The sequence below is a fragment of the Bombyx mori genome, chromosome 26 (assembly GCF_030269925.1).
Source record: "Bombyx mori chromosome 26, ASM3026992v2".
NCBI classification, from domain to species: domain Eukaryota; kingdom Metazoa; phylum Arthropoda; class Insecta; order Lepidoptera; family Bombycidae; genus Bombyx; species Bombyx mori.
In genome coordinates this window covers 5,789,044-5,803,170 of record NC_085132.1, presented here as the reverse complement: position 1 = coordinate 5,803,170, position 14,127 = coordinate 5,789,044, and the positions used below count along the sequence as shown (strand labels likewise).

At 36.5% G+C, this 14,127-nt stretch overlaps 1 protein-coding gene across 2 annotated transcripts in view; it reads left to right on the top strand.

Annotated features, from left to right (window-relative positions):
- Positions 1-14,127, top strand: part of LOC101742917 (5-hydroxytryptamine receptor 1) — a 146,842-nt gene that overhangs the window by 93,986 nt on the left and 38,729 nt on the right. The window contains exon 2 of one of the 2 annotated variants that reach the window (XM_012691584.4): positions 3,093-3,123. The exons of the other annotated variant lie outside the window; for it this stretch is intronic. The gene's annotated coding sequence lies outside the window, so the exon portion shown is untranslated. The remainder of the gene's footprint in view (positions 1-3,092; positions 3,124-14,127) is intronic. 2 annotated transcript variants of the gene reach the window in all.

Genomic DNA, 14,127 nt, shown 5'->3' with positions numbered 1-14,127 from the left:
GTTGACCTCTGTTGTTCGCTCGACGATTCTGCATTGCCAACCGAGCTGTTTCACGGGCTGCTTCACTTTGCTCTCGTGATTGAGAAGCACGAAGTCGAGCCATACTATCGCGGCGCTGTTCACGTGCAATTTCTTGTTCTTCTTCAGTCCTTTCATTTGCAGTATTTCGTATTCTTCTTGCATCACGGCTTTGTCGGGAAAGATTCGATCGTCTTGGTCGCGGCATTATTAATTAAACTTCACTTCACCTAAAAACTTAAATTTTCAACCATACCGAGTTTTATACTTCACTTCACTGTTTATACGAATGGGCAATTGGTCAATAATGTGAATTATTTATTTAATAGAAATAGTTTTATTATTGATTTCTTACAAATATCAAATTGTCATCCATACGTCATTACATAGCTGTCATTATACGTCAATTTTGTTATTCCAAGTCCATAGACCTATATAGAAGTCTGATTCTTTTTTGTTATACCACGTTATATAGTGACTGACGTTAAATGTCAAGTCACACGGGAATGATGTCGAACGGGATAAAAAGTATCCTATGTCCTTCTCCTGGCTCTAAACTACCTCCCTGCCAATTTTCAGCTAAATCGGTTCAGCCGTTCTTGAGTTATAAGTGAAGTAACTAACACGACTTTCTTTTATATATATAGGTTTATTACCTTTACTGATATGTTAATAGAAAACATCGCAAATTCTAACAGAAATAAATCTGACTCTCCCCGGCAACATGAATATTGTAAAAAAAGCTTCCTGTATTACATTACAAAAAGTGTGCGCTCGTCGAGTGTGTCACCTTGTCAGTCGGCAGTTTTGTACGCGACGGATTTAGCAGCAAGAAGACATGAGAAGTGCTGCCAAAAGATTAATCGCCTTCAGGCATAGAAAACAGTGAATGTCTGGTGCATTTTCAAAAATAACCACCCGTTATATTACTGACTAGAATAAATTAGCAAAACCGACAGTACATACGGGAGTTCATTTATTCGAAGATTATTTGGTTGGGTTAGTTGGGTAACGACCACCTCTGAATCTTGAGAATCGGACAAGAAAACAAATTAATTTTATTTCTCGTCTTCAGTGCGTTGTACCAGTTGGCCCACTGATATTTCAATAGATTATCATTTCAATAGATTCAATCAATTAGATTAAGTATATATTTTCTTCTGTTACTGAGGTTTTAAAAAAAAGAAAATAACCAGTCTATTTCCAAAATTTATTTTTCAGCACTAAAGCTCGTCACTACCAAACAACAGAAAAATAAAATAAGTCGTTAAACATAGAAGAAAATAGTACTTCACTTTAGATTTTACCTGAATTATAGAGGGTACGATTAAAGCGCTTAATGCTTAAATATTTATATAATTCCTTTAAAAAAATATTCTCACAATGAGCTAAATCTAAAATAATACGGATGAATGTTTTTTCTGTGGAAATCTTTGACTCCATCATGCCTTAAACTTTTCCTTGAACATTGAAATTGGAAAGTTTCTACCCGTCGTCTCAATCGAGTGTACCTAATGATCCGAGAAGATAATGGTCAGTAAGGATTTCATATCATGAAACTCAATTACAGTTTTATTCCGGGGACGAACTTAGGTTGTACGAACAGATAATAATAGATAGAATAATGTTTTATCATTACTTGTGCGTTTTACGATTTCCAGAGAACTGGCAGGTCACCGTCCTCGTCGAACCCGTCGCTTGTGATGAAGAGCTCGACGAGTAAATTACCCCATAAACACAGCCCATTGAGCTTTTCTGGCCGGATCTTCTCAGTGGGTCGCGTTTTCGGTGGTAGATTCTGCGAAGCACTGCTCTTGCTAGGCCCAATGTTAGCAACACTCCCGGTTTGAGCCCCGTGAGCTCACCTACACGTCAAGGAGAAGCTGAAATAGCCTCTCAAGGCTATCAGCATAGATAGGAAAAATAAACAGAAAACTGGTGCAGATTTTGTAGATCATGGATAAATCGATTCATGAGCTGCAGCTTTTTAAGGGCTACTTATAATTTTAAAGCCTTTTAGAGCCTTTGAACTTGGGTTAATACCAAATTCTACCAAATACTACTGTATTACTGGTTCCAGATTAGATTTCCCGTGGAAGTCAGTATCTTCGTGTACGATATTTAGTATATATTATTGTCTTGCATGTGTTTCCAGTGTCCACAACACAGGTGAAAATATATGGTTAAGGTTATTGATCTGGAAACGCCTAAGTTACTCACTACTTACACTTAACCAACTTACCAATATTTTAGCTTTGATTATCAAATTAAAAATGATTTTCTGTTCGTATTGTGTACATTGAATCTTTTTCGGCTTTCCGACGCAGATTCTTTATGTTATGAGTTTAATCTACGCGTATAACAAAATAGCTATTCTTATTTATTACTTTCCCTTTCATATGTCAGAATCGTCACCAACCCAGAAAATGCGTTAAATACTACTTACTATTCGATCCAAAAAAAAAATTTTTTCGTTATCTGGTCCCGTGATAAGTTTGTAAAGAACTTCTGTTATAGGTACCAGATAACGAAAATAAATGTAAGATTTTTATTATACACATACATATTATATTTAACATACATCCATAACTCTGGAAAAAACATTTTTTTATATATTTATCATACAAATATCTTCCCTTGGCGGGATTCGAACCCACGACCCCCTTGTGTAGTGACCCGTTAAAATGCCCGATAAAGACACAACAGACATTTTATTTTCAGCACCGCTAGAAAAATAATTATATTACGAACACCTTCGTTGCGTGCCTGCCTGAAAGACGGTTGTGCAGAATGAGGATAAGAACTTGACACTCAGGTTTGACCTTTCTCGATGAAGCGGTCATTCACGTCGACTGAGAAATCAGCGTATTCTTCAAAGAAAATACTTTGGAGTTCATTACGCGCTGGTCTTGAAGTGCCGCTTCACATATCGTTAAAAATAATTTGGTTACTGAATAAGATTTCTTTAAGTTCGTACTCGTGATCACAAGAAGATTTTTTATTAATACTAACATTCATAATAAATAAAGTCAACCAATACCTAATTAGTTTTTAATGGTTATTTTTATTTACAGGTAATGGATGGATTATTTGAAAACGAATATAGTAAGTAAATTTAAAATAATAATAATAAGCCTTTTATTTCCTACTAAATACCGTTATTAACAAGTATGATCACTTAACTGATTTAAAACACTTTGGTAGTTTTATGTAGAAACCCCGTATTGGGTAAAGGCCTCCTCCAATGATGCCCAATTGTCTCTGTCCTGTGCGATCTTTTTCCAGCTTGGACCGGCTGTCCTTATAACCTCATCTTCCCAACGAGTCAATGGTCTACCTCTGTTCCTTTTACCTAGTGGGCCTTTCCAAAATGTTCATTTTTATGGTCCAACTCTCATCCTTAGGCCTCGTGAAGTAAATTTAAGACGAAACAAATTAGTTTTATACCATGTTGATGGATAGACATGATAAGAGAGAAAAGAGAGTGACAAAACGTAAGGAGTCCGAAGGCTTTGGTAGGCAACACAGAGAGACAACTGGTCGTCGTATAGCATTTGGTTGATGTAAAAGGCTAAAAGGATGAGATAATTTATGTTCTATTGCTTGCAACATTGTATTTACGGGAGAACAAATGTTATTTTTACTAATAATGATTTTTTAAATACATGAATCTTAAACACAGTTTTATTACGACGCATTGTCCATAGCCACAAAACAAATTAAAAAATGTGAGCCGTCACGGGACGCCTGGCAGATGTGAAACATCGACATTATTTTGTAAAAGTAATATGCAGAAAAGAACAGATTGTGATAGGAACTAAATATGTCATAATGATAAAATAAAATATTCCGAAAACATAATGTGGTTTCAAGTAAAACACAGGTTATGTGTACTGTAGTAAGCAACATTGTATGTACTACGGAGTATACACTATAGGTATTCGAGCTCAGTGTAGTGAAAGAGATGGCTTAACGCCGGATCGAGTGGGAGAGAATCGCACAGTCGATTGCGCATGGCGTCGCCACGGCACGCGTCGCCACGCCAGAAATCGGTTTTACGTGTGGCTATAGATGTTTCACATAAAAAAAAAACACAACTAACACGAATGCTTCTCAAACTAACGTTAGTGTTTAAATAGTGTTTTTTTTTTTAGAATTGAATTCCTCAATCTCGAATTGGAATGCGTAATGAGTCCATTGTACTATACTAAGTAAATACTAAGACATTTGCTGTATTTAAAATTAAAATTGTACATTTAAAATAACATACACATACATTTAAAATACTTACGACGACAGCCACGTAATTTGCGTAAGTCGAAAAAATTTTAAAAGAAAATCTACCCTGTGTATATTTACCTTCTCGTGCAAATTACTTTTGCTGTTGCACAATGGAGGAGCAGTCTTCTGTGAGAAATCTCTACATTTCGGGAACGGTGGAACTCATTAAGCTGCCTTACCTTCATTGTAATCCGCGGCGCCTTAATTTCGGAGACTAAGATTAAAATGACGTACGACCTACTTCTTGTAAGGAGCCACTTCGTACACAAAAGCGTATTTCTTAATATTTGTCAAGTACACTTTTTTTTTCTTCGAAGAACGGACCTGCTTTTTATCTATATATAAATACGTGAAGGAAAAACTTTGTATACCTTTTTACGAAAATTGCGCGGACGGAGGAGTATGAAATTTCCCACACTTATAGAGAATATAGAGAAGAAGTGCACAATGCTAATATTTTTTTAAAATAATGCTTAAAAGATACATTAAATCAATAAAGAAAACATTACACACACTACATACCATGTATTTGACGCACACACGCATGCATACTGTTTATTTATTGTCAAACTTTTGTTCTTGACGTCTGTGGTCAAATTAAGAATAGATTAAATATTGTTTGTCTTTATTAATATTTTTCTATAGTGTAGTCTTGGCGTTGAAAATACAATCATAATAGTGTACAAACTTACAGCTCCAATTAATTTATAGTCGAATTTCGACTACTGCGGGACCTCTAGTTAATATAATTGTCATCAGAATGATTATTTATACTAGATTTTTTGTTAATTAATCGCGTCTTCATTCACGGAAACCAGTCGTAGCTAGGTAGATGACCTTTAAATAAATCATTTTAAATTATTATTAATTTTCTATTAGCACAGAGCGTTTTAGTTAGTTTAATGCACAGAAATGTTTGCGCATCCGTGTGAAATTTAAAATTTTTTTTATTCATTTTATCATTCACTGGCGGTAGGACCTCTTGTGAGTCCGCACGGGTAGGTACCACCGCCCTGCCTATTTCTGCCGTGAAGCAGTAATGCATTTCGGTTTGAAGGGTGGGGCAGCCGTTGTAACTATACTGAGACCCTTAGAAATTGTATCTCAAGGTGGGTGGCGCATTTACGTTGTAGATGTCTATGGGCTCCAGTAACCACTTAACACCAGGTGGGCTGTGAGCTCGTCCAGCCATCTAAGCAATAACAAAAAAAAACAAAAAAAATTTTAATCTCGAAACGAGGAGTCTTAATGTAATTTAAATCTGTCGTCTGGTGCGAACGAAGACTACACTTCAGCAAAGGACAATAAACGAAAATAAACAGCTATTGTCCTGCTAAAAATATTGAACGCGAAAATACATTGTATCGTCTTTTTAGCAGCGTACAACATTAAAATGAGGAATTTTCATAAACGGAACGCTTTTTTTTTTTTGAAAATTACACCCTGTATATAATTTTCTTTTTCAATGATCCGCCAATTGAAAAAACGAGTCGAAACGTTTTGTTCGGCAGCTGGATAATTGCGTTTTTAATAGTCCCCGGTTTCTTCTGCGTATACTGGGACAAGGGAAATTCAATTGAAATAACTGGTGAAATGGTATGTGTGTATAGGCCCGTTCGGGAAGTCATAACCATCGTGTCCATGTTTGACGCGAAGCAGTCGTGCGTTCACGTTTGAAAGGTAGCTCAGCTGTTGTATAAACCGATTGAGTCTTCACCCTCATGTCACACGATGGGTTGTTGCATTAGCGCCGTGATGTTTACAGGATCCGTAGGATCGCTCACCGAACGAACCAAAGGAAAAAAAATGTGTGTGTGTGTGCAAGTCACACACGGTAAAAGTGAAACTTATAAAATATAAAAATAATCGCAAGGCTCAACCACTCCGCAGTGCAATGAAGCAGCCGCACCCCGGGGGAACCGCCTGCATGATCACGGTATCACGTTCACGACGCCAGGAAGGTATGATTTAACAAGAGAAATACGAGAACTTCTATCAACTGTGTAACATCTCGTCACCGCGATTCAGGAATTATTGAATTTACGTGCAGCGACATCTGTTGATAACGAACTAAATAGAAATAAATTAAACATGGCGCGTAACGGAAGAAACTAAAATGGCGCGTAACCTAAAAACATTACATACGTTTTTTCCTCCCTACGTCGATAAAGAAGTTTCACTTCAAAAACATATCTTATAAATAATTTTTGATGGTAACAGGTTTCCGGGAAACGTCTTTGTTTCATTTTTACAAGCAATATTATTTTATGTCATTCAATGATTTGATCAGCGATCAGACTCTTCTAGATAGTCAGGAGATTAGGTCTTGTGACAGAAAAAAAATCATTTTCTATTACCGCGATTTTATCTCGAAAGAAAGTTTCGTATTGTAATTTAAATCCGCCTTTTGTTACCGACGAAAGCGAACGGCAGTCGATGAAAATAAACAGCCATTGTCCTGATAAAATATCGAACATAAAAACTCATTGTAGCCATCCTTTGAAAAGCTCCGTGTTACTTAACCAACTATATAACAACTTAGCAGGTAATTAAGTTTTCAAACATAGATCATCGAACGCAAATAGATCGTTAATTTTGACAAACTTTCTTTTAAGCTACTAATTTATATGGATTCGCCCGGTCCTTGTGGATTGGGTGAATCGTGACAGAGGACGCCTCACTTTCCGGTCACTCAGGTGTTCACTGCGTGAGAGACGCGCAATCTCGCCGCCGTCGAGCGGGGGCCAGGGAGGCGGATCTCGCCCAAGCCCTGGCTCTCTAAGTGTTTCGGGTCCCCCTCACATGTCGGTCTGGGGACCGACGAGGGGGGCCTAAGAAGACGACGTGCAAGCTGCTCTGCACGCGTTTTACGCAAGAGCATCCAGGTGATGGAAGGCCGGCTATCCTCGACCCACGCTGGTTCTGCCCCAGCAGGGTATTCCGTAGGATAGCTCACTCTGACCGGCGCCATCTAGGTGGGCTTTGGATAGCCTGCCGACCGAGAGGGCTGGTGGTCGTGGCGCCGACGACCGCCGGTCCGGCGTCCCGAGGGGAAGGATGATGGGAGAGACGTGCTCCGCACTAAACGCTTCACTTTCCCTCTTTGCCTTTTCGTGAGTTCTGTTTTATGCGCGGCTTGGAGCGACAGGAGGTTTTAGTCAGTTCGACTACGACACGCCCCGCCCTCCAACCCCAGTGGAGGGCGGAAGTCCGGCGATTTCCTCCTGACCAAAAAAAAAACTAATTTATACGATTTAAAATTGACTGTGTATTCAAAAACTTTTTATCTCATTAAAACTATAATTATAATCAAGGCTTGAAAGGCAAAAGTGGCTAAGCGACAATGCGCGAACTTTACAGTAGACTAATTTAAAGTTGAAATACCTGAAAACAAAATTTACTTTAACGAATGTAGCTGTAGTAGAATCTAGCTAGTAGCTGTAGGATTGAAATATTTTTAATAGACCTAGAAATAAAAAAATTTTGCGCATCGAATATGGTTATTGTCTATCATTTTTGTACAAAGCAGTTATTGTCGCTTAGTCACGCTTTCCTTTCAAGCGTCGAATATGAATTAACTATAAACGCAACTAGTCAACGAACACCGAAATTAAAATCTGCATAGATATACAATCATTTTAACACTACAATAAGCAGAGCGCACTGTTTTTAATAACGACGTAAATTTTCACGTTCATCAAACTAGCTTAATTACCAATATAATATTATAAGCTTACGCAATACTCAACCAAAACATTAAACACTTATACTCCAGTACATAAATTAGTATATGCTGAATAGTTTAGTATAACAAAATCAATTTCACAGGAAATGTGATAACAAAAAAGAGAAAACAATGAAGTTCATACGTAAAATATAATTTTTCTATAAACGCTCCAACTAAACGAACATTCTCCACCGCTATTGTTCTAAAATACTTTATAATAACAAAGTGTATTTTATAAATCTTCCATTGTATAAATACGACCGCTTCGTCCTGACAGGAAAAGGCGGAGAATTAACTGACATACGTTTCGTCTATATAAGCTCATGTATTATTCATAAGATATCGTGATGTTGCCGAGATGTCGTACCTGCACGATGAGAATGTTTCTATTCATTGGTCAGATATAATTGCTCGTGGCTTAAGCATCGCTTCAGAGTTGAGTACGGACAGACAGAGCTGAGACGGCTGCTTTGCATTTAGCGATATGCAATATTGTAAGCCCTCCATTTTTTTTTATTGCTTAGATGTGTAGACGAGCTCACAGACCACCTGGTGTTATGTGGTTACTGGAATCCATAGACATCTACAACGTAAATGCGCCACACACCTTGAGATATAAGTTCTAAGGTCTCAGTATAGTTACAACGGCTGCCCCGCCCTTCAAACCGAAACGCATTACATTATTTTGATGGATATTAATCAATGAATGATATGACTGTTGTTTTGTAAAACTCTTTTGTAAACTTCTCAAAAGTACATCATTTATGTTTTGTTGCAACATTTAAATTGAGTGGTTTAAGTTTAATAACGCTGATATCTTCGTCGATGAAGCCGTCGTGGCCTAAAGGATAAGACGTCCGGTGCATTCGTATGTAGCGATGCACCGGTGTTCGAATCCCGCAGGCGGGTACCAATTTTTCTAGTGAAATACGTAATTATCAAATGTTCACGATTGACTTCCACGGTGAAGGAATAACATCGTGTAATAAAAATCAAACCCGCAAAATTATAATTTGCGTAATTACTGGTGGTAGGGCCTCTTGTGAGTCCGCACGGGTAGGTAGCACCGCCCTGGCTATTTCTGCCGTGAAGCAGTAATGCGTTTCGGTTTGAAGGGTGGGGCAGCCGTTGTAACTATACTGAGACCTTAGATCTTATATCTCAAAGTGGGTGGCGCATTTACGTCGTAGATGTCTATAAGGTCCAGTAACAATTTAACACCAGGTGGGCTGTGGGTGGACGAGATCCATCTAGGCAATAAAAAAAAAGAACTGAAATGAAACACTCAAGCAAGACTTTCTTATTGTGTTTTTTACTTAGAAATGTAGTATAAAACATTATTGGGGACATTTGCACGGGACATAAACAATTTTACAACTTGCTGTTGTCAAACTCGGAAGAAGCTGGCTCTCAAAGTTTTATGATTTTGTCTTTTCAAACATAAAAGTTGCTTTCCCTTGAACATGAACATATCACTATAATTTTACTGTTAGTGTCAATTTCAGGGTTGTCAACTCAAGATTAAAGATTTATATTTTCTTGGTCTTATTCCACAAAATATGTGGTCGACGTAGTATGTCGTACTTTCAACTCAGGCCTATCTAAGTTATTTCTGTATTCACACCCTTCTCTCCAGTATCCTCTTTCACACACTCCATCCAATTCTTTTTAGGACGCCCCCTCCTCACATTACCGTCTACTTTCATTTTCCTGTTATACGACCAAATCTAATTTTATCCATTCTTGTTACTCTATGCACTGATATGGATGTGAATATGACATGATGCATTATATGATAATTTGATGAATTTAATTTGCATTAAAGTCATAATGGCCTACAGGATAAGACGCTTAGTGTGCTTATCATCAAACCATGCGACTGTGGTGGTATTCAAACTTCAAAGTTCGCAGGCGATTACAGTATTTTTTTTAAAGTAAATACATACCTAACCAATTTTCACGGACAATTTCAGTGAAGACAGAAAAATATCATTTATAAAAAAAATAGACTTTTTAAGTCTGGCATATTGTGATCCCTCATCTTTTTTTTAGTTTTCATCACTCTGTCTATTTCTACCGCGAAACAGTGATGCATTTTAATTGGAAGAGTGGGCTAGTCGTCAAACTAGACATTTTTACCTGATGACTTTATTATCTGTAAAATATCATGCCTCTATAGAACACTACTACTACTACTTGTTCCATTTGGGGTAGAAACTTTAGGCCCCTGGGGCCCATCTGCTAAAAGTTTTTTTAAGGACCTTAAAAAAAAGCTATTTGAGGCCTCGGGAGACCAGAAGGCTGATACGTATTTTGCACAAAGGATTAGCATTGCTATCCAGCGTGGAAATGCCGCCAGCCTTCTGGGAACGCTGCCAACTGGCGGTGAGCTAACACAGATTTTCTACTTATAAGTAGTTTCTAACTTAGTTTTTAAAATAAATAAATATTAGATAGAATGGATTAAAATAATTTGCATTATTACAAAATATTAATACAAAATATATTATATTGAATTAAAACAAAAAAAAATACATGTGTGCAATTCACACGTGGTAAAAGTGAAACCTTCCAAAATTAAAATACAATTATCCTAAACGTCTTAAGTATATGTAAAATTTTGTCATTAGTAAATAATTGTAAGGTAGCGCCCTCTGTGAATTGATATTTTAATTTCACGTATAATCCTAAACTAAAATTCACTACAAGAGCTTTCATACACACGTTAGTATTAAAAAATCTCACAGATGGCGCTGTATTAAATAGTATGTATATTTCTGTCTCATTCTTTGCTGGCTTCATCCTACACATTTTTGTATTTGTGTCTCTTACCTGTCGTTTTTTCCGTTGCATCCGGTTTGAAATCACAACGATTCTAAAGAAGTTTTCACTTCAAAATAAATAAAAATACAGTTCCAATATCTATCCAGTTATATATTTGACAGAGATCCTATCGGCATCACGTTCGTTTCGTTACAAAAGTATTCTCAGGAGAGTGATCGCTTCTCATTCCATTTCAATTGCTAATACAAAGTTCGGTTTGACGATCACGCTTCGCATAACACTTTGATATGTAAGTAAGAAATTTCCATTCGTCTTTTTATTGCTGGAATCTCGAAAACAATTGAACAAAATATTTTTATTCCTTTTGTTTGAAGGCGTTAAGGAAATCTCGCGACTTTGGTTTTGTGTAAGGATAAACGCGAAGTATCAAAAGTACAGATATTCGGGATCTGATTTTTTTAATAAAACGATTTTCATGAGGCTATTGTGGCGTATATCATGTTTTCATATTAGAGGTTTGTGTAATTATTTATGATTATGTGTTGTAACTATACTAAGACCTCAGAACTTATATCTCAAGGTGTGTGGCGCATTTACGTTTTAGATGACTATGGGCTCCAGTAACCACTTAACATCAAGTGGGGTGTAAGCTCGTCCACACATCTAAGAAAATCATAATAATAATGCACTAAAGTTTCACAAGTCGCCCTGCAGAGGCAGCACTAGCTAGCCGCTGTCATTCAAATAGTTCAATGATATGAAGTGAGTTTAACTGTAACATAGATGTTGTTAATAATACGCTCCATTCACGAATCATGAAACTTCAATTAGACTTTTAAGTCCAAAATTTAACTTCCAAAATTTAAATTTACCAAATTTACCCTTTGCATTACTTTCCCGTTACATCAATAAGGGCTCCAAAGAATTTGTCGTCTCCCCTTCTCTGATAAGGATATACGAATAGAACAATTCGTTCGGGTCATTGGTTCCGTATAAAGAACGTAATTCAATAACTTCGACCATCAAGATATTATATATTATTTAGAATGACCTCTATATATTTTCCACAATACTTTTAGAAAAGGTCCAACTGTGTAGGCCCCAAAGTGTTCAAGTTTCATTGAATTATTTTCATTTTTAAGATTCATAAGTTCAAAGTTTTTTTTTTTTATTACTTTATATTTTAAACTTACAAGAATTTAATTGGTACTCAGATTTCAATTGTATCACCTAGTAATTATAAAAATCGTGGCGTAACATCACCCCGCTCAGTTTCTCCCTAGATCTTCTTAGGGGGACATAGTAGGTAGCGGTAGTAGATACATTCACGGAGTAGCTGAGAATGATAATTCAGCTGGTAGGTTTCCTTCGGAGGCAATCTGGCGAACGTTACCAATTTCCACTCCTCCTAGATGAACAGTTTCGCGACCAATTATCCTGGGGAAACTGGATAGGCCTGTGGCGTTTAAGAACGCACCTTTATATGATGCGTAAGCCGGAACGCACGAGAGGTGGGAAAAAGAATATAGTCTGTGACACGGGACCTTTTTACCGCCAAATATTTAAAACGTAAAAATAATTTATAATGTGTTAAATAACTAATATAATATAATTACTTAGAATGATTTATGCCGCTACAACAATAAAATTTAAATTGTTCCAACTGTGGTGTTAATTACATAAAACACGACTTTACGGCGAAATAAAGAAGGGACTCTATATGAATGATGGCCCCTTAGGCCTTATCCTTACAAGCCATTCTTTCAATTTTAAAAAAGGTAAAAAATATACATTAATACAATGTGTATGGCAGTATTGACCACATTAGTATTAAACCACAAAAAAGTATTACAAACAAAATTGCTTTTACGAGTAAATAATAATGAAAGAAAGTCAAAATTAAAATATGCAAGGTGACGGCATGCATGTACGTAAAAATCATTTACATAGGCGACACTACAAAGACTCTTGTACGAATTAGCAAAAAAAATTTGTCCAAGTTAAATGTACCGAAAATTATCATCGTTGTATTTCATTTTGTGAATGCGCTCGAAATAAATTCATATGAAATGTAATGAATGAGAGACTATGTTTTGTTAAATTTGAATTAAATCCTACTTGGGAGGGAGCATTAGTAAGCGAAACATAGCTTCTGTTCAACTAAATAAATACGCTTCATAGTTGACTTGTTACGTGGCTACGTAGCAAGTACTAATTTTGATATTCATCTAAATGATTAATAGAATATTTTTAAGTGCAATGCATTCGACAATTATTTTAGATCGCACTGCATACTTTTGTGAATGTAGAATGTGTTTTGTGAATGTACAACGGACGTACAAAGGAGCTGTCACTAAGAAGCTAACGGAGGTCATTACCGCAATGTGAATACTACCGCCCGCTTTGAACATAAAATGGGATTTTCAATTATATAAAAGCAATCTCAATCATTCAAACCAAAACACTTGATTGTTCCAGAAACCGCACCATAAATAATTACGGGGATCGTTAACAAAGATATTGTCTATGTTTAATAAAAAAAGTACATTAACATCGAGTAATTTAGTTTAAAAAAAAGGTCATTAAAAGTAATAGTGTAGCTAAGTGTAGTAGTTAAACCTTTGAAAGAACGGTACTGTAGACATAATTTTTTTGTTGATTCTAGAAAAGTCTGGCGTTTGTTTTTAAGCCTCTAGCCGTCTTCAGAATTTGAATACCGGTTTTCTGTAACTAAAACATTGGGTCGGACTAAAATTCATATGCGAATTTCATACTCAGAGACCCTAATCACTAGTTCGGAGAGTCCAGTGATTGTCAAATGAATCTCACATAACGTTTTCTCTGGCACAACTAAAATTGCGCTCATCGTGTGTCTACGGTTCATCCGATATCCCTCTTCAATAATCGCCTTTTAGTATATTCTTCGGTTTAACAGTTTTTTAGTTTTCATGGTAATGGAATTCGACAATAATCACCTATAGCGTACGTCATATACAAAAAAAAAAAAAATGGCGCCGGCTCCGGGACAGCCCCAACAGCCTCCTGGCCGCGACAGGGAGTCGCTATTGCTGCCCTATACTGAGGACCTGGAATGAAGTCCATGTTGGCTCAAGACCAGCCATGGTCAATGTAAAATAAATAAAATGTACTTTTTTTTGTATTACTAACACTTCATATGGAATTTAATTCTGAAATAAAAATTTATTATTGTTATTAATATTATTATTATTCTACTCTATCTCTAATTTATTCAATGGAAGCTCACGATCAATCTGACGTTAAGTGGTTTCCGAAGGTGAGTCTCAACCTCTTAGCTA